The sequence below is a fragment of the Leptidea sinapis genome, chromosome 44 (genome assembly GCF_905404315.1).
Source record: "Leptidea sinapis chromosome 44, ilLepSina1.1, whole genome shotgun sequence".
In the NCBI taxonomy this organism is placed as follows: domain Eukaryota; kingdom Metazoa; phylum Arthropoda; class Insecta; order Lepidoptera; family Pieridae; genus Leptidea; species Leptidea sinapis.
In genome coordinates, this window is record NC_066308.1 from 3,374,407 (window position 1) to 3,398,633 (window position 24,227).

Below are 24,227 nucleotides of genomic sequence, written 5' to 3' on the forward strand. Positions count from 1 at the left end.
AGACGAAGCTATCCCGCTCAAAGTCACGCGTGGCGAGTGTAGGTAAGTAGTATTACATTATTATTTTAGCCCAGTAGGTTTCATTTTATGCACATTTCTTATGAAAATTTTTGTCTACGTGGATGATATAATTGTTTTTTGTGTACGGCTTTTTTAAGGAGTTTTCATTCAGGTTGATTATATATTATTATTAACTGACACTAAAAAGTAAAAACTTATAAAAAAACTACGTTTAATAAATCCGACAGTATTTTTTTGGTCAGTGTCACTCACGAACTGTCATAAAAAGGCATAAAAGGCATTTATTTTCTCAAAATTGATTCCTTTAGAATTCTTTTTGATGTCATTTCTTATACTACTAGATACTACTACCGCTTCGGAAACAAATGGCGCTCTGAGAGAGAAGAAGCGGCGCAAGAAACTCTCCCAGCATTCTTTTTGCGCTCTTTTCAATAAAAATATACAATATTGTACAGTCATTTCTATCGCTATAAAATAATCACAATCAAGTCCCAGGCTGTCATTTAGATATTCAGCAGTGGAGTAATAGGATTTACGACAGAGCCATTTTTTTATAAAACATTTAAATTTATTTATAGATAATGCCTAAACAGTGGCTGGGACTTTATTATAGAAGTGTATACATATACCCTTAAAGCTATTATGTATCTTATGAAGCCTACTAGAATTAGTTACAAGCAATCTCTTATTTCTAGTGTTATAATAATGGAAATCACTATTAAGAGCAAAAAGGTGACGATTTTTGTGAACATATATTTAATTTTCATAAATGTACTGACAATGAACAGTCATAATATTTCTTTCTTTAAATTTTTCTTTGAGAGACTGTCTATAACCAAGCTGATATAAAGCACGAACAGCTCTCTTTTGCAGAGCAAACACTATATCAATGTCAGCAGTAATATACCGTACGTCATGATGCTGTGAAAATAACTGAAGTACACTAATCTAGCGGTCGCAACATTCGTGTACTCTCTAATCTTTCTAACTGTCTTATTTACTAGCCAAGAATGTGAATGATATACCTAAGTTGTAATCTTTAGAAGGTAATGTTAAATTAATCTACTTTTAACTGATGGTATTTTTCAGTTTATTCTTGATACGTTATACGGCTCGGAAGGTTGAGATGTTATCAAAGACTTGAAGGAAAATAGCCCACAGATGGTAACGTATTTTAAAATAATGTCAATATTTTTTAATTATAAAGAATTACCTAAATAGGATAATAAATCTCGGAGTAATCGGTGTACATACATAAAAAAAAATACCGATCGAATTGCGAATAATTATATAGCCTATGGAAGTTAGAACTTACAACTAGAAAATATAATATTTACAATCAATCAAATCGTTAACTGTTTTAAAAGGCCGGCAACGCTCCTGTGATTCCTCTGGTGTTGCAAGAGAATGTGGGCGGCGGTGATCACTTAATACCAGGTGACCCATACGCTCGTTTATCCTTTCTTCCATAAAAATCTGATCAAATGCAAGAAGGACTAACATATAAAAGCTTCTTTACCACCGTACCAGATATTACAAAATAATCTTTTTAAATACTTTTGTAAAAGAAATATTTATTTTCAATTTCATTGGCCGCCATTTTGATTTAGGCCATGTTGGCCAATTGATTCAAATTCATTCATTTTGGGATCATATTATTGTTTAAGCATATTCTACATCGCCCAATAAAATATTTACTGACTCTACTTAACCGAGTAGTAGGCATAACAAGTTTATGTTTTTCCTGGTTTTCATTATAATTAACATAGTTTCTAGAACATTCGCTAATGTGCCTTCATTTATACACAAGCTCTTACCCGCGACTTTGTGCGCGTGCAATAGATACGCTTGCCAGCAATTTTTATTTTTATACTTTGCAAATAATACACAACAAACTGCTGTGGTTAATACATATTTATAAGCTACCAACTATAGAACTATCATCCCCCTTTTTCATCCCCACACAGGTCTAAATTTTAAAAACGCTAGAACAAATATATATTCATGTCTTATCAAGTGCCTAAATACAAATTTCCATGTTGTTTTCTTCGATAATGACAAACTTTCATACAAATAGCCATTCCTTATTTCAACCCCGTTAAGCCTTTGTCATTTACGATTAATGGTAGCCTATGTTCTTTCCCAAGCTCTTGTCTACCACTGTACTAAATTTAATGAAAATCGGTTCAGTGGTTTAGGCGTGAAAGCGTTACATAAAAACTTATATCACATTTATAATATTACTAGCTGACACAGCATACGTGTTATTGCCTTATAAAGAAAAAAAAATTTCAATAATTAAAATTTTTGGGGTTTAAAAAATAGATGACGACCGATTGTCAGACCTACCAAATATATCGTACTACAATTATTATATTCGATTGGCATCTTGCAACCCTATTGCGGATCTGTGGATGAAGGTTATAGGTTATCACGGGCTATTATCCGCAACTCGACGACTACAGCGCGCCTATTTTGCGTGGTGAGGAGGGCGGCTAATCCTGCCACCCCAGTTCCTCAAGGTAATGTATCAAACCTCTGATGTCACCCATGACCTCGGGGAGAGTCCTCAGTGACCCCAGGTGTTTGGCCCGGTATGAGGCCACACTCCTACACTCCAAAATGACGTGTGCGGCCGTTTCGTCCGCCTCCGGGCAGGCTCTGCACAGTGGGCTGTCGGTGACACCTATATTGAACAGATGCTTGTTAAAAGGGCCGTGACCCGTTAGTACATGAGTTATTTTCCGTAACCTAGGTCGTGGAAGTTTTACTAGCTTGCGAGAGAGCTTGGGGTCTATTTGAGGTAGAGCTTCTTTTGCTTGTCTACACCCACTTACTTCCATCCAGTACTTATTATGTAATTCCTTGGTGTGTTGGCGTATTACCTTCGTAGGCCAGCTAGGCGGGAGAGGGATAGTTGGTTCTGGTCCTTTTGCTGTCATCGCTGAGCCTCTCCTGGCCAATTCATCAGCGGCATCATTCCCTCGTGAGTTACTGTGACCCTTTATCCATTGAAGAGTTACTTGGTTGTTATTTTCGCATAACTCCCTCAGACATTGGTGACAGTTGTATATTAGCTTAGAGGTGATAGTGTGGCTTTGTAGGGCTTGTAGTACTGATTTGCTATCTGAACGGATGCGGATGGAGTAGTCTTTTACCTTTCGAGTCAAAGTAGCAGTGACTGCTTCTATGATACCCATACATTCTGCTTGGAAGACAGTGTTATGAGCTCCTAGTGATGCAGCTATTCTTATATTTAGGTCATCCGAGAACACTCCGTATCCCGTGCCCGACCTTGTCTTTGAGCCATCTGTGAAAATCCTGAGGTCTTTTGTACTGAGGTCCTCTTTCAGTTCTTCATACAGCTGTATTTTGTATCTCTTATCGAATATGTATTCCTTTGGAGATCTATCACTTACTGCCAACAGCAGAGGCTCCTTTTCAATCACCTCATTTAGAACCTCTGGGTGTGGGGATTGAGTGGTTTTCCAAAGATTTAATGTCTTCAACCTTACTGCGGCGCAGGCCGCCTCTTGTTTTATATAGAGGTGTAGAGCCGGAAGGTTCAGCATAGCTTCTACAGCCGCGGTAGGTGTGGTTCGCATACATCCTGTGATAGCCATACACGCTAGTCTTTGGAATCGTTGCAGTTTATTACAAGTAGTGTTCAGCTTGGTGCGTGGCCACCATACAACTGCGCCGTAACATATCATAGGTCGTATCACAGCTGTGTAGAGCCATAGTACGATGTTCGGGGCAAGTCCCCATGTCTTTCCTAACATTCTACGGCATTGCCAGAAGGTTACGGTAGCTGTATTTATTTTTGATTCCAAGTGGGCCGCCCAGTTTAACTTGCTGTCAAGTATAACTCCAAAGTATTTCACTTCGCTGTTTAGTTGGAGTTCGGTGTTAAACAGTTTTGGCAGTTTATAGTTACCCAGAACTCTTTTGTTTGTGAACTAATGTTCATCAATTGATAATTCAATTCCGTTTTATGTGGGTTGACTGATAGGTCGTTATCTATGCACCATCTTTCCACGATTTTCATTGCTGCATTTGTTACTTCACATATAGTACTGGCAAACTTTCCGCTTATTAATATAGTTAGGTCGTCTGCGTAGCCTACCGTAAAGTAGTGATTTTCGTTTAGAGTGGTAATTAGATCATTTACTACCAAGTTCCATAAGAGAGGTGAGATAACTCCTCCTTGGGGGCAGCCTTTAGCTACAAATGCTTTCTGTGTCTCACTTTCATTTAGTAATATCACTCTGTGTTTGAGCATGTTTTCAATCCATGATGACAGAGTTGTACATACTCCATGGCGGTGTAATGCTTCTTTTATTTTTGTAAATTTTGTCTTATCGAAGGCTCCTTCAATGTCCACGAAGGTTCCTAGACAAAAGGTTTTTTCCGAAAGTGCGCCCTCTATAACGTTCACTACAGCGTGAAGTGCAGATTCGGTGCTTTTACCCTGACTGTATACGTGTTGGTTGGGGTGTAGGGGTATGTTCTTAAGGTAATTCTCCCTCAGTTCTCTTTCACACAGCCTTTCTAGGGTCTTCAGGGTAAAAGAGGTAAGACTTATGGGTCTGTAAGATTTAGCGTTAGAATAGTCACTTTTACCTGGTTTAGGTATGAAGATCACTTTAACTTCCCTCCATATCCTAGGGATGTATCTATGCGCTAGACACGCCCTGAAAATGTTGATCAGCCGGTTGTGGAGACCTTCTCCTCCCCATTGCAACAAGGCGGGAAAGATCCCTTCAGGTCCTGCTGACTTAAAGGGGTGAAAGGAATTTATAGCCCACTTTATTTTATCGGTTGTCACCAACTTGTGTGCTTGTTGCCAGTCAGCTTCCTCAGCGGTTATGTTTTCATTTACTTACTCGATATGCTGCATTACTTTGCATCCTGGAAAGTGAGCTTCCGTCAGGACTCGCTCTGTTTCCTCTGGTGAGTTGGTAAATGTACCGTCAGGTTTCAGCAGGGATCCGAGGATTTGCCTGGGTTGGTTAGAGATTAATTTCCTTGCCCTGTTGGCCTGGTTATGGCATTGGATGCTGCTGCAAAATTTACGCCAGCCTTCTGATCTTCTGTATCTGTTGCGTTTCTTGTATTCAGACTTACACTCTTTGTAGATGTCCCAGTCGTATTGATCGCCTGTGTTCATTGCGCGGTTCAGATGTCTCCTCACTTTTTTCCTGAGCCTTTCTAATTCAGGTCCCCACCAGGTCTGGGGTCTTGGTCTGTCTGATTGAGGGCTGGTGAGGGGACATGTAGCATGATAACTGGCAGTCATGAATTCGTATATTTGTGCTATTTGGTTTTCGATATTATCTACTCCGATTATCCTGGCTGGGAGTGTTTCGTCCTTTAGACGCGATTCCATCAGCAACTTGTACTGAGTAAGATTCGTTCTGCGGGGTTTCCTCTTGGGAGGCGGTGTAGTGATGTTTACCTCCAGGTTAAAAAGTATCCATCTGTGGTCTGAGCAGGATGCTTCTTTCGACACATGCCAATTGGATATATAATCAGACATTCCCTCTGTTGCTAAGGTGATGTCTATAATTGTTTTGCTCCTCCTATTTACAAAGGTGGGTTCTGAACCTACATTCAAAATATTAAGGTTAGTAGAAAGAAGGTATTCAGTGAGTTGCTTACCCCTTTTGTTGGTTGTTTGCATGCCCCAGAGCGGGTGATGTGCATTGCAGTCTGCAGCCACAATAAGCTCGCTCTTGGTAGTCTCGCAGTAGTTCACCAGTTTGACAAGTTCTTCCGGCGGTGGGTCTTCCCCGTCAGATATATATATACGGAGCATATAGACGGAGGCGACCACTATCGCTCTCTGGTGAGTTGGAAGGATGTGTCTGTCCAGTATTTTTATTGCGCATAAGTCTCTGTAACAAAAATCTGTTAGGGGTTGCACATGTAGATTATTAGAAATGTAGATACAGGCTCTAGGGTGTTCTGGTCCTGAGTAATGTATAAGCTTACCTCCGATATTGGAGAGATGGCATATCCGGCCCCGCCTAACCCACGGCTCCTGGATTAGGTCTAGAGCTGTAGGGTTAACCTCCAACCATTTCCGAAGTTGGGCCGTTGCGGTTTCGCTATGGTGGAGGTTTATTTGGATGGTGCTGCACTTAGAAGGGGATGCCTTCTTTGGATAGCACACCCTCCTCGCCATTCCCGATGCAGAGCTCTTCAATGCCCTTGGTGCAGTCGGCATCGCCTTTGGTGCCCGCCGCCAGAAGCTCTTCGAGCTCCTTTAGGCTGTCGAGCACTTCCTCCGAGGGAGAGCTAGTGGCGCAGTTGCCGTCTGCTGGGTCAATTGTTTGAGCGTCCATGGGTTCCGGCAGTGCATCACTGTCGTCTATATTATTCCCTGTTGTTGTCAATGCCTCACCGTTTGTATCCTTAGAGGGGGGGGGGGGGGGGGGTCTCAGTGTATTTACCTCCTGGCCCCTGGAACTTCAGATATACTGAGCCCAGCATGAATGAAAGCCGGCGCTCGTGCTCCAAGATTTTGGGGATTTGGTCCTCCGGGATGCTTACCACGATGAAGCTGTGGTCGTTGTGGTGATAAAGGGCGTTTAACAACCAGCTGTCTACTTTGGCCCAAGAGTTTTGGAACCGTAGCATCCCGCCGATTGCTTTGGTGTCCTTCCATTCACCTGGTAGTAGAATGCCACACCTGACGCGGTTGGGAATTTCCCAGATGTTTTTTACTGCCAGGGTGTCACCGTTAGGGAGTTGGATTTCCGGGACAGCAGTTTTCAGCCACTCCAATGTTTTAAGATTAGAGCACCACAGTTTTAGGACGCCCCCATCATAGACGGGTTTGCCCAGATACGCAGGCCCTTCTCTGTCTTCACTCATAGCGGCCATCATGGCTGTCATGAGCTTATCTTCAAGCTTGCTTTGTATAAGCTGTGCCATATTCGCGTCAATATGCCCTGTAGTGGTAGATGTTATGGCCACAACAGGGTCGGTTTTCGCAGCGTTGGCGTATGATGTCGGTTTGGGCCGATTTAGCAATTTGGCCCTCTTGTGGTCACCCCTCGGAGAGTTGGTGTCATCCAAGCGAGTGCGTTTGGTGGATGTCGAGGGTTGGGCTACTCTGCCTGCTTTGTTGGAAGGAGGCCCTCGGTTGTCAGGGGCCTTCCTAGGATCATACCGGGCTTGCTTGACCGGCATATCCGAACCTCGTGAGGTGCTGGGTTGCGGTTCGGGTTCAGAGGAAGGCATTGAGGCGCTAGCTTTCTGAGCGTTGGCCTTGCGAAGGCGAGCTGCTATGCGCCTTTGCCCCCTGTTGGGTCGATGGCGATCTGTGTTGTCATGTGCCAAGTGACTCTCCCCTATTCGGGGTTTGTTTTGGTTTCGGCCCTTGTAAGATACGAGGGTCCAACCTGCCTCCAGTCTGCTGACTGATTGGGCAGACACTGCTGATGCGGCGTCTGTGCCCATAGACGGTTCCCTATTAGGCTCCTTGGTCTGTAATTTCTGGGTGCCAGCAGGTGCTGAACACGCTCCAGAGGTCTGTGTGGTCCCGGTGGATTTCTCCGCCGGGGAATTAGTTTGTTTTGGGGTTTTTTTGGATCTTGGGTTGTCCATACTTTACCGGGTAAAAACTTCGTTCCCCTTGCTCCCCACCCTCCACCGAGCCCGCAACTGGGGATGGTTAACTTAACCATCAGGGCTGCAAGGGGAATATAGGTCCAGCTGGTTGGCCTCTTGCGCGACATGGGGAGCTCGAGATGAGCGGCTGATGGATTCGATCCTATCCATCAGTTCCTCCACCCATTCTTACCCCGTCAGCATGGTTGAGCACCTCCCCTTGCGGGGACCAGCCGAACCTCGCCTGTGGCCCCGCCAAGGCGGGGACACTTGACCATTACCCTCGTGGCGGCTACTCACGGGGGCTACCGTTTAGCTTGAAATCAAGACCGAAGGAAGCATATTACGTTACAGGGGTAACTAATCCCCGACCCCTGTCCCGCTCAACCTCCCAGGACTCCGTCATCCCCGCGTACGGCGATCAACTGCGCAGGCCAAAGACGCAGGTGGATGCTGTAAAATCTTCCGGTTGGCACCCACTAACCGCCGGAAGAGTGGAGCAGATATTAGCCACTGGCCAGCTAAGGACTGCCATTACGCAGCGATTAGTGAAAATCGAGCGCAATAACAAATCAGTCACAGGCGCAATGTTTCCAGGGTGCACCGGAGAGGTAGGTGTCACTCTATTCAGAACGCCTAAGAGAGGTTTCATCGTGGATCGACACCACCGCCCACACGTGGAGGTTTCTGCTAAGCACCCCTCTCATCTGTGGATGAAACAGAATAATATAAAATTGTGATTAAAAAATAGGTGGTGATCTTAGACGGGTGAAAATTTGAAGTTATTTGTATTTTTTATTGCTCAATCATAATAAAATAAAAAAATATAAATAAAATAAAATAAAATAAAATAAAGTATTTGGGTGTGGGCTCACCCTTATTATATAGGGGTATGAAATATAGATGTTGGCCGATTCTCAGACCTACCCGATGTACACAGAAAATTTCATCAAATCGTCACCTTTTTGCTCTTAATAGTGATTTTCATTATTATAACACTAGAAATAAGGGATTGCTTGTTATTTATTCTAGTAGGCTTCATAAGATACATAATAGCTTTAAGGGTAAATGTATACACTTCTACAATAAAGTCCCAGCCACTGTTCAGGCATTATCTATAAATAAATTTAAATGTTGTATAAAAATGGCTCTGTCGTAAATCCTATTACTCCACTGCTGAATATCTAAAAGATGGGACAGCCTGGGACTAGATTGTGATTATTTTATAGCGATGGAAATGACTGTACAATATTGTATATTTTTATTGAAAAGAGCGCAAAAAAAAAGAATGCTGGGAGAGTTTCTTGCGCCGCTTCTTCTCTCTCAGAGCGCGATTTGTTTCCGAAGCGGTAGTAGTATCTAGTAGTATAAGAAATGAGATCAAAAAGAATTCTAAAGGAATCAATTTTGAGAAAATAAATGCCTTTATGCCTCATACAAATCTGTTACAAAGACACGATATTTTTTTTTTAAATTCAAAATTTTTTATTCAAAATAGGATGTGACATCACTTAATGAAAGTCAAAATAACTACCACCCATTACAAAATGAATGCCTCAAGAATGAGCGCAACAAACTCAGCGGACTTTTTTTTCTCATCAAAAAATATGTTTACAAAGTAATATTATACAATTAAACTTATTATTTAATAGCCTGAGGGCGGTCGCTCCATTCCCAATCTATCATTAAGAATTATTTTATAGTAATCTTTATACGTACTATAACCATTTGGATAAAAGCTGAACAAATTACAGATATATGTGACATTTCAATTTTAAGTCTATCGTATTGCGGTAAGCTACGTCTCCGGTCTCATCGCCTCTATTACGCATCGGTTTGTAGAAAAGCTACTTCGTAGTTCGTCGTTGCTTCAACATGAAGTAAGCGACCGCCTTATCTTTATTTACACAAACAACATTAATAATATAACAGACTTTTGGCCGCAATGTTCATTCCGCAGTAAGTCTTAGACGCGTGTGGCCGTGAATATTGTAGACAATATTGTGTGGATGACAGCCAAGACTATTTACGGACTTCGGAACTAATTGTAAGTCATCTAATTAATACTTTTGTCTTGAAGATTGATAGATCTGTACCGTTTGTTAATAATATTTAAATAGTTCCAATGTATGAAAACTCCAAATATAAAAAGTGTATGTTTTAAATAAAACACTTTTAAAGGATTAAAACGCGTGTTATAACTGTAACTGTGTTTTTATATTAGATTTTGCGTAAAAGTGACAATTTTATTATTAATTTACTTAACCCGAGGTTTCGTGACCTTTGCAGAACACGTTTTCAGTCTCCCTGAACGTCTACGTAAATTCTTAAAGAGAGTGTTTTATCAAAGAAAATCCGAAGTGTATATTTTTACAAAAAAACTTTAATAATATAATATGATTAATGAATGCTATTTATTGCAAATAAATGTTAATATGTACCTCGAGCGTAATTAAAGTAAATTTAAATTTAAAGCAACTGGTAAATTTTTTGCCGGGTTTTTGTATCTTCCACACTGGTTCTGATGATATAAGTAATTAAGATTTCAATAATTATTATGGTTTTTCTTTCCGTACTTCTCAGGTCTGACTCATGGGTTTCCTAATGGGTGGTAGTTTTTGGCTTACAATAAGTGATTTCATAACCTATTTTTACAAGCTTTTTATTAGATTCACCTGTATGTATGTTTGTTTGTTTGTAACCGACTCATTTGGGCGCGATTTTGACCCACTTTAAACGGACAGGTTTCATTCAAACTTCGTAGGTTTATCGAGGACGGATGACAATATATTAATTAGATAAAATTATTCCATTTTTCAATTTCAGAAATAAGATTTTTGTTCATTTACATAATTTTCATCTATCGTCAATATAGCAGGAATTGATGTTAATTTTTAATTTCAACCATTATTTTTAACGGATTCTCTACTTAATTATTAGGAAATTTTCGAATACCAAAGAGAATTTTTAATTCAACAATGCAAATAAGTGCAAGTTTAAAAAAAACTAAAAAAACACGCTTTCATAAATATACCTAACTAAAAATTCTATAAAAAGGGTGTTTTTCAGTTTTTTTTAACTTCTATTTATGAATCTGAATACTACCAGTGGGAGCCTCCTTTGGACAGGAAGCCGGCTAGATTATGTGTACCACAACGGCGCCTATTTCTGGCGTGAAGCAGTAATGTGTAAACATTACTGTGTTTCGGTCTGAAGGGCACCGCAGCTAGTGAAATTACTGGGCAAATGAGACTTAACATCTTATGTCAGAATTATTGGGGTTTTCATGAATTCTGAGCGGCACTACATTGTAATGTGTAGGGCGTATCAATTACCAACAGCTGAACTTCCTGCTCGTCTCTTTTTATTGTTTATTATATATAAATTATTTGAATTTGATTCATATTCTCTTTCTACTTAAATATTTATTAAATAAACTATTAGTCAACGTTTGTATACGTTATAAATAGTACTGCAATGATAATAAAATGATTCACAATAAATTGTAATATTATCATTGTGAAAATATGTGGAAGTCTTTATGTATCTACAGAGAAAAAGTATTCGTAAGTTTACTCTAAATGTCACGAGGGCCTGCTGAAAACCAGTGTTGTGTTGGTGTCTTCTGCACTGACCAACAATATACTGAGTCAGCTCCTTTTAGCAGGGAATCACGGGCCGCACAGTTATTTAATATTTTATTTTTGTTTATATTTTAATAATTTTTGTTATATTTAGTTTAATTTTTTATTTCTTTAAGATTTTTACTGTAAATTGAAGGTGTGTGTTTTACTGTTAATAAAGTGTTTCTATTCTATTCTATTCTAATAGAAGACTTTTTAGGGTTCCGTGTAAAAACGGAACCCTTATGGATTCGTCTGTGTCTGTGTGTCTGTCCGTCCGTATGTCACAGCCACTTTTTTCCGAAACTGTAAGATCTATACTGTTGAAACTTGATAAGTAGATGTATTCTGTGAACCGCATTAAGATTTTCATTTGTTTCCGAAACGTTTCAAAATTATTGAAAAGGCACCGACTTAAAATATGTCAATAGGTAGCACATACAATTAATAATAGTATTTTATTAATATTAAAGGTAAAGGTGTATTGAATTAAAGTTTTAGTTATTTAATACTTTTCAGTTTTTGAAGTCGGTTTTTTTAACGAAGTTTTTTTTTGTTTTTTACTTTTTAGTGTCTGTTAATAATTATAATATATAATCAACCTGAATGTATACTCCTAAAAAAGCCGTACACAAAAAACCATTACATCATCAAGGTAAACAAAAAATTTTCATAAAATGAAAACTACTGGGCCAAACTATGTAAAATTTTTATGGGACCAAATAGCATCTTTTTTGCATCGAACTAAAGATTACGTAAATCGGATCATAAATGTCAGAGTAATCGGTGTACATACATAAAAAACATATCGATCGAACTGATAACCTCCTCCTTTTGGAAGTCGGTTAAAAACTTGTATTGAGTATTCTCCGTAAATGTCATTAGGGAGTCACAATCATACTTTATATTATCAGTTAGTTAATGGCACTTTAAAATCATTAAATGTCGTTATTTTAATGTTGAACTTAGCACAGACTTCAAAATGTAGAATACATATTTCATCTATAATCTATACTAGTATTATAAAGCTGCAGTGTTTGTTTGATTGTTTGAACGCGCTAATCTCTGGTACTACTGGTCCGATTTGAATGATTCTTTCAGTGTTGGGTAGTCCATTTATCATTTATATAGGCTATGTTTTTCAAAATTAGGGATCCGTAATAAAATTGCTATTTTGTAACACAAGGTGTAAAATCGAAAACCTATTTTTGCGTGCGCTGCAAAAACTATTGACAATAGAACAAAATGATGTACAGGCTATAATATAGGCAATATTTTATTACTTATAAAACTATTGCGTGAATTATACATTATATGGCAAAACAAAGTTTGCCGGGTCAGCTAGTTATATATAAAAATTACTCGAGAACGGCTGGACCGATTTGGCAAATTTAGGTCTTGAATTATTTGTGGAAGTCCAGAGAAGGTTCAAAAGGTGAATAAATAGGAAAATGCTGCTAAATTAAATAAAAACAACAAATTTGTTTTTCCTTTGATGTGTCCATACATCATTTCTATGAGAGAATTTATTGACGCACGTTTTGACAGTTCTGCTGTGAAACAATTTCATTACGACAGCAGGGTGCATATTTTATGAAGTAATTTTTGATGTTATAATATATTATTGACAAATTCATATAAAAACATTATTTTATTTATTATTATATACAGAACAACGTCTGCCGGGTCATCTAGTTTTCTTATAATTTCCTCTCCTTTATATAAATATCATTTTTTATTTAAAACTTAGATATAAATATTTGTAAATTTATCATTAGGTACATCACAATAGGATTTAGATACAATGTGTAATTACATGTAAAACGTAAAATAGGTCATTTTTGAAGTAACTTCTTACGTTTACGTTGCGTTACGTTACGCGTTACGGCGCCAATCGGTCTGGCTTCTCTTTCTCTCACGCATATGGCAGCGGTAGGCAGGCTCCTCCTCTCTCACTCTAACCAATTATAATTAATGAAGTCTATTTAATAATCAATGAATGATTTTGACCCTTCCTTACATTATCATATCAATATACTGTTGAAACTTGGTAAGTAGATGTATTGTGTGAACCTCATTAAGATTTTCACACAAAAATAGAAAAGAAAACAATAAATTTTGGGGGTTGTTTGTTGAATTTTCATCGAACCCATTCGTGTGGGATGGGATATCTATGGATAGGTTTTCAAAAAAAATATTGAGGTATGTACTATCATTTTTTTCTAAACTGATTAGTTTGCGCGATAGACACTTCCAAAGTGGTAAACGTGTCCCCCCCCACCCCTGTATTTTCTAAATGAAGAGAACGATAAAACTAAAAGAAATATATGATGTACATTACCATGTAAACTTCAACCGAAAATTGGTTCGACGTGATCGTCTAGTAAGTAGTTTTTTTAATACGTCATAAATCGTATTACCAATTACTTAATTAAAAAAATATACTATATTATTTTATTTGCTGCTAGGGAACCCTTCATAGACGAGTCCGACTCGCACTTGGCCGCTATTTTATGTTATTGATGAACTTTTCAATTGTTTTTCACTTTTTACAAAAAAAAAAAATACATTATTAATTAATATTGATCACGTAAAGAGTAAGTAGAATGCGTCATAAAATTTAGTTAAATGTTTTTTAGATACAGCCACACAAAGGCATGCTTAATTTATAGATTAACTAGCTGACCCAGCAAACTAAAAAAATATTTTTAATTCTGACTCATAATCAAACAAATTTAAAAAAAAAAACATGTCAAAAAAAAAAAATGGCGTGGACCACCCTTAACATTTAGGGGGATGAAAAATAGATGTTGTCCGATTCTCAGACTCTCAGACCCAATATGCATTCAAAATTTCAGGAGAATCGGTCAAGCCGTTTCGAAGGAGTTTAACTACAAACACCGCGACATGAGAATGTATATATTAGATAGTTGAAAAGAAGTTATTTTAATTCTCGTAAATTGACGCAGCTGGGACATTTTTAAATTAATGTAGAAACCAGCTAGATACAAGTCGAGAACATGAATCATTACGTACCAGCTATATGTAATATTATATTGTCTTAAATACTTTTGTAAATATGCGTTATTTTATTTGCGCATTATATTACAGAATACTATATATTTCGTTTTTTAGGGCACATCTTCTCGTGAAAGATCAATCTTTGGTAAATAAATGAATTAATATTCAAAATAGGATCACTTAAAAAACGTCAAAACTACCACCCATTTAAAAATGTATGTGCCTCAGACCTGAGAAGATCGGGCACAAGAAAGTAATGGCTTCGTTTTAGGATTTCGTAGCCAAATGGGAAAAAACGGATCCCTTATAGATTCGTCATGTCTGTCCGTCCCTATGTCAGAGCTACTTTTTTCCGAAACTATACCGTTGAAACTTGGTAAGTAGATGGATTCTGTGAACTGCATTAGGATTTCCACATAAAAATAGAAAAAAAAAAGGTTAAGATTATACTTAGAACAGAAACTCAATTTTTTTTTCATCAAACGCTTACATGTACGATGGATATATATGGATAGGTCTTCAAAAATGATATGGAGGTTTATAATATGATTTTTTTCTAAACTGAATAGTTTGCGCGAGAGACACAAAGAAGTAGAATGCGTGTTCCTCCCCCCCCCCCCCCTGTAACTTCTAAAATAAGAGAATGATGAAAATGATGTACTATGCAAATATATAACTACTATGCAAACTTCCTGCCCTTCCTACCTTCACTGAAAATTGGTTTGAACAAGATCAGATAGTAAGTAGTTTTATTTTAATACGTCATAAGTCGATACAAGAACTCTTCTATTGTGTTACTTGCTGCTAAGGAACCCTTCAGGGCGAGTCCGACTCACACCTGGTCACTTTTTTTTGTTATTGAGGTCTGTTATATATATTACTAGCTGACCCCACAGACGTTGTTCTGTATGTAATAAATAAAATACTGTTTTATAGGAATTTGCCAATAATATTTCGAAACATCAAGAATTATATCGTAAAAAATGCTCCCTGTTGTTATAATGAAATTGTTTCATAGCGGAACTGCCACACGGTGCGTCAATAAATTTTCTCATAGAAAATATGTCCATACAAAACAAATATTGAAAATAAAAATAATTATGGGTCCCAAATCGAAATAAAAACTATCCTATATCTCAAGTTGGACTAAACTGCACTTTACTTTAAGAGTCCATCGCGGACAAACAACGTGTCACGTGATTTATATATATTAAGATACACACTCTGTCTAAGTTATAACTGGCTAATGAATGATTTCTGAATTCCACCATAATCCGAACTTGGCAATCCGAGGTCTATATCTCAAGTAAATTCCTTCCCTAACCGATCTATCGAACTTTTCGTGCTATATTTTTTCAATCCATTTTTCTGTTATAATATGGTTTGCAAGTTAAGATTGACAAATATATATAAGTAAGTGTTTATTAATTATTATACAAATGATTTAAGTTTTCTTTAGTGTTAATTCCGCCAATATTTGTTTTTAAAACAATTCGACACGTGTTTCGCCTCTACACGAGGCATCCTCTTTAATCGAAAATAGTGAAAAAAATATATTTCATTATAAAAAAAGTGTGGGGTGTAGAAGAATTATAATTTTAATAATATCTTAAAAAGCGACCCACGCATTTCTTACAATAATTTTTTTATACTATTTTCAATTAAAATTTATTTCCTATTTTTTAGTTGAATTTTATATGTAAACGCTTTATTTTATTTTATATTATTATTAACGCTTTATTTTATTTTATTTTATTTTATTTTATATAAACTTTTTTTAGGTTTTTTAAACTTTTATTCATTTTTCATTCTTTAGTTAAATTTTCTATAAAAAATTATTTTTAAAACTATTAAGTACTTTAACAGCAATTTCTGCCTTATCGACTATAGATAACAATTATATAAATTGACTAAAATCTTATTTTACAAATTGAATAATGGAATAATCTTATCAAATTAGTGTATTGTCATCAGTCCTCAATAAATCTACAAAGTTTGAATGAAATCTGGCCTCTTAAAGTGGATCAAAATCGCATCTAAAGGAGTCAGTTACAAACATACAAGTGAAGCTAATATAAAGCGTATAATAATAGGTAGTCTCTCAATGTCATTTTGTTGTCTTATCTCTGTTTTAAAAAAAACCAATCAACAAATAATTATGATACAATATTGAAGGGGTGTAAATAATTAATATGTAGAATATGAAATTCGCTTGATTAACATATTTTTTATTATTTTCCGTTTTTAACCTTCGGCGACTAACGTGACTTTATGAAAAACATGCGTTTATTTCGTCAGACATCATTTTTATAATATTGACACACTTTTTACACAAATTATTTTACCCTAAGTTAAGCATATATAGCCTGTGTTATGGGTTGCAAGACAATGATATATTTAATACAATATACTTACTTAAACATACATAAATTCATATAATCATACATAAATACATTTAAACATCCATATGACTCGGAAACAAACATCCATATTCATCATTTAAATGCTTGCACCTACCGGGATTCGAATCCGGGACCTCTAGCTTTGTAGGTAGGATCGCGAACCCCTCGGCTATACAGGTCGTCATAATATAACTGAAAATCAAACATGGCTGCCTGACCCAATCTCAATCGATCAAACATTGTTTCGTATGCACCTTATATTCTAAGTAATATATGACCAGAAGTAGGTTTATTATCATTTCTTCTCAAGGGCCACAGTTTTTTTTGTTTTAACCAGTAGGAGGCTCCTTTGCATAGGATACCGGCTAGATTATGGGTACCACAAAGGCGCCTATTTCTGCCGTGAAGCAGTAATGTGTAAAAATTATTGTGTTTCGGGCCAAAGGGCGCTGTATCTTCTGAAATTACTGGGCAAATGAGAACATCTTGCCTCAAGGCGACGAGCGCATTTGTAGTGCCGCTCAGAATTTTTGGGTTTTTCAAGAATCCTGAGTGGCACTGCATTGTAATGGGTAGGGTGTATCAATTACCATCAACTGAACGTCCTGCCCGTCATTATTTTAATAAAAAAATATGTTTTACAGATTAAATATATTTTCAAGAAAACAATAATTTATATAGATTATAAAGATCACGCAGGCCAAAATATATTTTAAAGATTTTTTGTATATTTGTGCACGCTTATCTTAGAAACAGCAAACCCAATTTTAGTGCTGTTTTCGGTGTGATATTATATAATGTTTCATTCATTCGATCATAGAGAATAGAGAGAAATCAAACGTCAAAATCTACGTCGGTATAGTGACAGTTCATCGCTATTTAGTCCCAGCTTATTTGAATTGATTTATTGACAACAAAACAATATATCTAACTATGACCATATTAAGCGTATTTAAATTAAGATTATTTAAGTGTGAAGAATCCTTTTTAACCGACTTTGAAAAGGAGGAGGTTATCGGTTGAAGTCGGTGCCAAGCCAAATGTAATAGTAAGTACCTACACTCGCTACGCGTGACTTTGAGCGGGATAGCTTCGTCTAGAACAAAACAACCCAAGCGGACAGACACGCGTGGCCAGACAACCTTAATAATTACAGTAAGTAAGCTGTTTATAATATTAAGTTTTATTTTGTTTAGGGCTTGGCACCGACTTAAAACCTATCAATAGGTAGCACATATAAATAATAGAGTTTTATTAATATTAAAGGTAAAGGTGTATTAGATTAAATTTTTAATTATTTGGTACTTTTCAGTTTTTGAAGTCGTTTGAAGTTTTTCTTTCTGTACACAATCTTCCTTGTTATTTCTGTACACAAACGCTAAGGTTGATATCTATTCAGTGTACTTAGACTTTGCTCAGAGTTTACCTACGTAAAACTTAGCTGAGTGTGATAAAACGTGAACTTGACTTTTACATCGGGTTGTCTTAGCATAAGCTATATTTCCGAAGAGCTGTTTCACCTGATTCCTGCCGCCGAATACCATCTTCGCACGACACGCCACAAATTAGGATACCATCCCCACCATCTGGATGTGTGGCGGTCCTCCACAGTGCGGTTTTCAAGGAGCTTTCTTCCACGTACTACAAAGCTGTGGAATGAACTTCCTTGTGCGGTGTTTCCGGGAGGATACGACATGGGTATCTTAAAAAAAAGCGTACATCTTCCTTAAAGGCCGGTAACGCTTCTGTGATTCACACCAGAGTGTTGCAAGAGAATGTGGGCGGCGGTGATCACTTAACACCAGGTGACCCGTACGCTCGTTTGTCCTCGGGGGGGACATTTTACCACTTTGGAAGTGTCTCTCGCGCAAATTATCAGTTTAGAAGAAAATTATATTCGAAACCTTAATAAAATATAATTTTTCAAGACCTATCCATAGATTCCCACCCATATCGTACCCTGTACCTAGATAGATACACGATGAAAAAAATTTTTTGAGTTTCAGTTATAAGTATGGGGAACCCAAAAAATTTAATTTATTTTTTATTTCTGTGTGAAAATCTTAATGCAGTTTACAGAATATATCTACTACAATGTTTCAACAGTATAGTTCTTATAGTTTCATAATAAAGTTGCTGTGACATACGGTCGGACAGACAGATAGACAGACAGACAGGACGGATCTATAAGGATTCCGTTTTTAGCCCTTCGGCTACGGTACCCTAAAAAATTATGTACCTAACTATTCAGGAATAATGTAGTCTAAAGCCATCATATATTAATAAAATGCATAAAAAGGCATAAAAGGCATTTATTTTCACAAAATTGATTCCTTTAGAATTATTTTTTCTAATAACTACTAGATACTACTACCGCTTCGGAAACAAATTGCGCTCTGAGAGAGATGAAGCGGCGCAAGAAACTCTCCCAGCATTCTTTTTTTGCGCTCTTTTCAATAAAAATATAAAATACTGTACAGCCATTTCTATCGCTATAAAATAATCACAATCAGCTAGCAGTGGAGTAATAGGATTTACGACAGAGCCATTTTTTTTATAAAGCATTTAAATTTATTTATAGATAATGCCTGAACAGTGGCTGGGACTTTATTATAGAAGTGTATACATTTACCCTTAAAGCTATTATGTATCTTATGAAGCCTACTAGAATTAGTTACAGGCAATCCCTTATTTCTAGTGTTATATTAATGATTTTATATGTATTAATAAAATGATATAGATTAATATCGTATTCGTGTAAATAGCTTATGTGCTCAATTTAAAGTATTAAAATGTTAAAATAATATAATATAATAATAATAAATATCTATTTATTTTCTCCTCACAAAGATCTTAAAGCTAAAACAGTACAGTAGTGTTACAATGTTTAACAGCTAGTATTTTGTGAGGAGCTGGTGTCTGAGTTAGGTTGATCCTGTATTACAGATCACCAGGACCTCACCCCTGGATATAAGTCCAGCCGTTTAGGAGGTAGTTCAATTGTGAATCTAAACCATCCTCGAATCCACCTAAAGACACACACCAATTTCAAATTCACTGGAACACACAAAAAAATCATAAAAATCGGTCCAGCTGTTTAGGAGGTAGTTCAATTGTGAAACTAAACCATTCTCGAATCCACCTGAAGACACACAGAGAGTTTCATTAAAATCGGTCCAGCCGTTTAGGATGAGTTCAGTTACAACAAACGCACAAAAGAAATATATATATTAAGACTAGCTGACCCAGCAAACGTTGTATTGCCTATATTAAAATCGCGATACAAAAGTAACTGTTGATCGTAGATGGGTGAAAATTTGAACTTGTAAGTATTTTTTAATGCTGACTCATAATCAAACAAATTTAAAAAAACATGTCAAAAAAAATAAAAATAAAATTGGCATGGACCACCCTTAACATTTAGGGGGATGAAAAATAGATGTTGTCCGATTCTCAGACCTACCGGTAATCGGTCAAGCCGTTTCGAAGGAATTTAACTACAAACATCGCGATATGATAATTTTATATATTAGATGTAGTGATTTACGAAATACACAAAGTTTATCCGACTTGTACATGGCCATTATTATAGTCAGTGACGTAGGTACTTTAACAATAGTTTTATTAGGTATGCGATTTAAAACATGTGAACCATTTATTTCGTTGCAAAACTCCATAACATAAAATCGTAAACAGTTTTTTACAATGATTCACAAACCCAACCAACTGGAATGAAGTATACATACATAATAATAATAATAATACGTTTTTATTCACAATTATTCACAATTATACACGTGAGAAATAACTATCTGCTGTAGGTTTGATTTGAGATTGTTTTATTTGGAACATGTTATTCAGTGGGCAAGGTCGAGTTTTAAAATAGGTGAAGAGTAAGATTCGTTCGAATAGCTCTTTATTAAATTCCTTTATAACCCTATTAGTATTTATTTCGCCATTTTTAGGGTTCCGTCGCCAAATGGCAAAAAACGGATCACTTATAGATTCGTCATAAGTAGATGTACTCTGTGAACCGCGTTAACATTTTCACACAAAAACAGAAAAAAATCGGGGTTCCCCATACTTAGATCTGAAACTCAAAAATTTTTTAAACCATACGTGTGGTAGGTTCATAAATGGTATTGATGTTTCTAATATTATTTTTTTTCTAAACTGAACAGTTTGTGCGAGAGACACTTCCGAAGTGGTTAAATACGCCCCTCCCCCTGTAACTTCTAAAATAAGAGAACGATAACACTAAAAAAAATATATGATGTACCTACATTACCATGCAAACTTCCACCGAAAATTTGGTGATGACAGCTCATTTGCACTTGTATGATTTTGAGCCAAGATTTTTTGGCTTTTCCATTATTTTAATAACATTTTCTTTCTATACAACTTTTATATTATGTTACTTGCTGCTACGGATCCTATCATGGGCGAGTCCGACTCGCACTTGGCCGCTTTTATAATAATATATAAGCATACCCATTTCATGAATCTTCGATTTAATTCTCAAACTGAGATGAGAAGGTTATATTCGTCGTATTTCAAGTCCCCTAAATGTTTAATACTCTGTTTTGTTTTGCATTGTAATGTGACTAAAGAGAATAATATATCACTTTTACGCATAATAGGCGCACATATTAACAAAGAGTAGTTAAAATCTTTACCAAAAAGTATCGCACTTGAATTTTAAACTGGTTATCTACTAAGTACCTACTCGTGCTAATGAACAACTCCACGATTTACATCGAGTTACGTAAGCATACATAATTTAATGCAAGAAACAATAGAATTTCACGCACCATTTCCAGTGAATCTATATACATTTGACTAATGGTCTCGCTAACCGTTAAATCAGCAGCAAATTAGTAATATAAAGATACCTAAGATGCGATTGAAATTGTCACCAGTAATAAATTATTCGTAATCTAAAATAGGGCGTGCTAAAATATAGCTGTGAGCATGGCAACTGCCGAATAAGATACAGAGACGCGATGAAACTCATTTGAAAATCGAACGACATGGTTTATTGGTTCCATTTTGAAATCACATCTTACGATGAATTTATCAATATGTGAGATAGTCCGAGAGCTGGCATAAATTTTTGGGTGGGTATTTTGAAAGCTGAAAACTTGTTCCATACCTCTCCTATTATACCCGAATCGGTAACGCGGCAAGCAAGAACGCAGACAGCTGCCGATAAACGGCAGCTCTCTTGCTACGGCTTACCTATAGCGCTACTCACTCGCACATATGCATAATTAATTCTTAGATTAGTTGGCAGGTAGAAAATCCCACCTAAAGGATCTGTATTTTTGAGAATCTTATTTTTTAGTTAAAAATATTATGAAGTTAAAATTTCAAGTTGCCTCAAATACATTTTTTCTATTTTATAGCAAAATATTCAGGCACGCGTCTGGCAATGTTAAAATGCCGACTTAATCGTCTGGGATATTTTTTTTATTATTTGATCACAAAACAACATTAGCCAGGTCAGTAGCTCCGGGTTGGGGTATAATATAGGTATGGAACAAGCTTGCCTCAAATCACTTTCAAAACATAACAAATTGTTTAGATTAACAAGAGTGACATCTCAAGTAAATTTCCTTGTATGCAAATATTGGGGTTGAGCAGACTATCAACTGTAAAGTAGATCCTGTAGATGAAGCCACAACCTGAGAGTTGAACAAAGCATACAAGATTTTATGACGATACGTCACTCAAACGGTTAGCTCAGTTGGGGTCGAGTCCCGCATCGTTCATAAAATTATGTTTTTCAAATTTTATTTGTGTATTAATCCTAGAAGTGAGGGTTATCACTTTAAAAACATAACAAATTTAACTTTTTAAAGGTAAATATTTCACGAGTGACGACAAGATAATAAAGCAACCAGACTGATCTGGTCATAAACTCAAAACTCCTTTCAAGAACCATGTATCCATGCCATTTTTGGTAATATTACAAACAATGAGACGGACTCTTATGTTCGGACGGACATTTAGACTGCATTTGATAAGTACTGTATAAAATAAAAATAACGGGTTGCACTCCAGGAGTGCCAGCAGAAGTGAAAACTTATCGTTGTACATATTTGAATATTTTGGATTGGTAAAGATTGGTTAATAGTTTCTATTTATCAGTAAAATTTCTCTATTTATCAGTAAAAGTACTAGCATTTATGTTGTTAAATACTGTTGAGTTTCATTCAAAATTCACGCCAATTTGTGGCTTCCCGCGACCACAAAGCGTAGGCTGTCTATGTATCGCCTTTTTTGCATTTCCTTGTTCCATTCATCCATCCTTTGGATAATTAGTACGCGAGTACGCCGCTAGCCGTTAATTAAGACACACCTGTGGTTGGTGTCTGTCAAAACCTTAAGGCGACACTAAATGCCGGCGACCTTGAGCGATATGAGACCACGGCTCCTATGTAACAAAGCCAATATTTTAAAAATTCTTGCGTCGAAAACAACGTAACATTTTAACAGGCACAAACAGTTTATATGCTTACAATCCTCATTATTGATTACTAATCTGAATAAATGTACCTACACAAAAAAGTAAAAGCTATGAAAACAACTTTTATGAGAGTAGTATACTAAACAAATGCATCATTCTGAGAAAAAACTTGTTTAACTGCAAAGAAAACTGGTAGTTTATAATAGTTCTGGAGTGTTAACTTTAACCAACAGCAAGCACTAGCAACCTTGTAGGTTGACTTAAGGGTATGTGTAACAGGATAAAGTAGTGTGCATAGCTCCAAATGCTATATTTTCACCACAGAACTTGTCTAAAAACCGCCCTCTTGTGACGCGATGCATATAATCTATCCTAATTAATCCTTGTGTAAAAGTTTAAAATATAGTGTGATTCTAACTTAAAACAATATAAAAGTGTGAGAAACCGTGATTTTTTACAGGCCTGCTGTGTATATTCATTTATTGCGCTATCGTACACAAAAATGACAGTTTAAATTACATAGATAGTTTTACACCTCAGAACTATTAGAATTATTTCGTCTTTATAGAATTATCGTACACAAATTTTCGATCAGGCCACGTGTCCTGACGCGAGTTTAACATTTTATACTCATCCCAAGAAAATTGCTCAAAATCGCTAGAATATATATAAATAAATTATGAAAAAGATTCTATAATATACGACTCGTTTGTAGGCCTGACCATGACCTTACGCGATACTCGTAATTGAAAAACACGTGCGCGTGTTTACGAATGTATCTTATTGGAAAAACTCCAAGCTTGGATCGTGTCCAACAGGTTTTGATATTTCACTGTATTATCTCATAATATATTGAACGTAGTAGATCCAAGCCATTTGGAGCGCGTGGCTCCGTTTAAGTAGGACACCATCCTAGCCTGCTAGCGTTTATTCGTGTAGGGATGCATCTACATAGCATCTAGTATCAAATTTTGATCGATCTTTTGTGTTCGTAGTTTCGCTAATATCAAATCTATTAGATAGACGGTAAATATCTTTAAATTTTTAATACAGAAAGTACCTATTTAATTAGAA

At 36.5% G+C, this 24,227-nt stretch overlaps 1 protein-coding gene across 1 annotated transcript in view; it reads left to right on the forward strand.

Moving 5' to 3' along the window:
* The first annotated feature begins 9,583 nt into the window (after positions 1 to 9,583).
* LOC126977237 (sodium-coupled monocarboxylate transporter 1) overlaps positions 9,584 to 24,227 on the forward strand; it is a 57,945-nt gene continuing 43,301 nt past the window's right edge. Inside the window, exon 1 of the mRNA XM_050825966.1 lies at positions 9,584 to 9,685. The gene's annotated coding sequence lies outside the window, so the exon portion shown is untranslated. The remainder of the gene's footprint in view (positions 9,686 to 24,227) is intronic.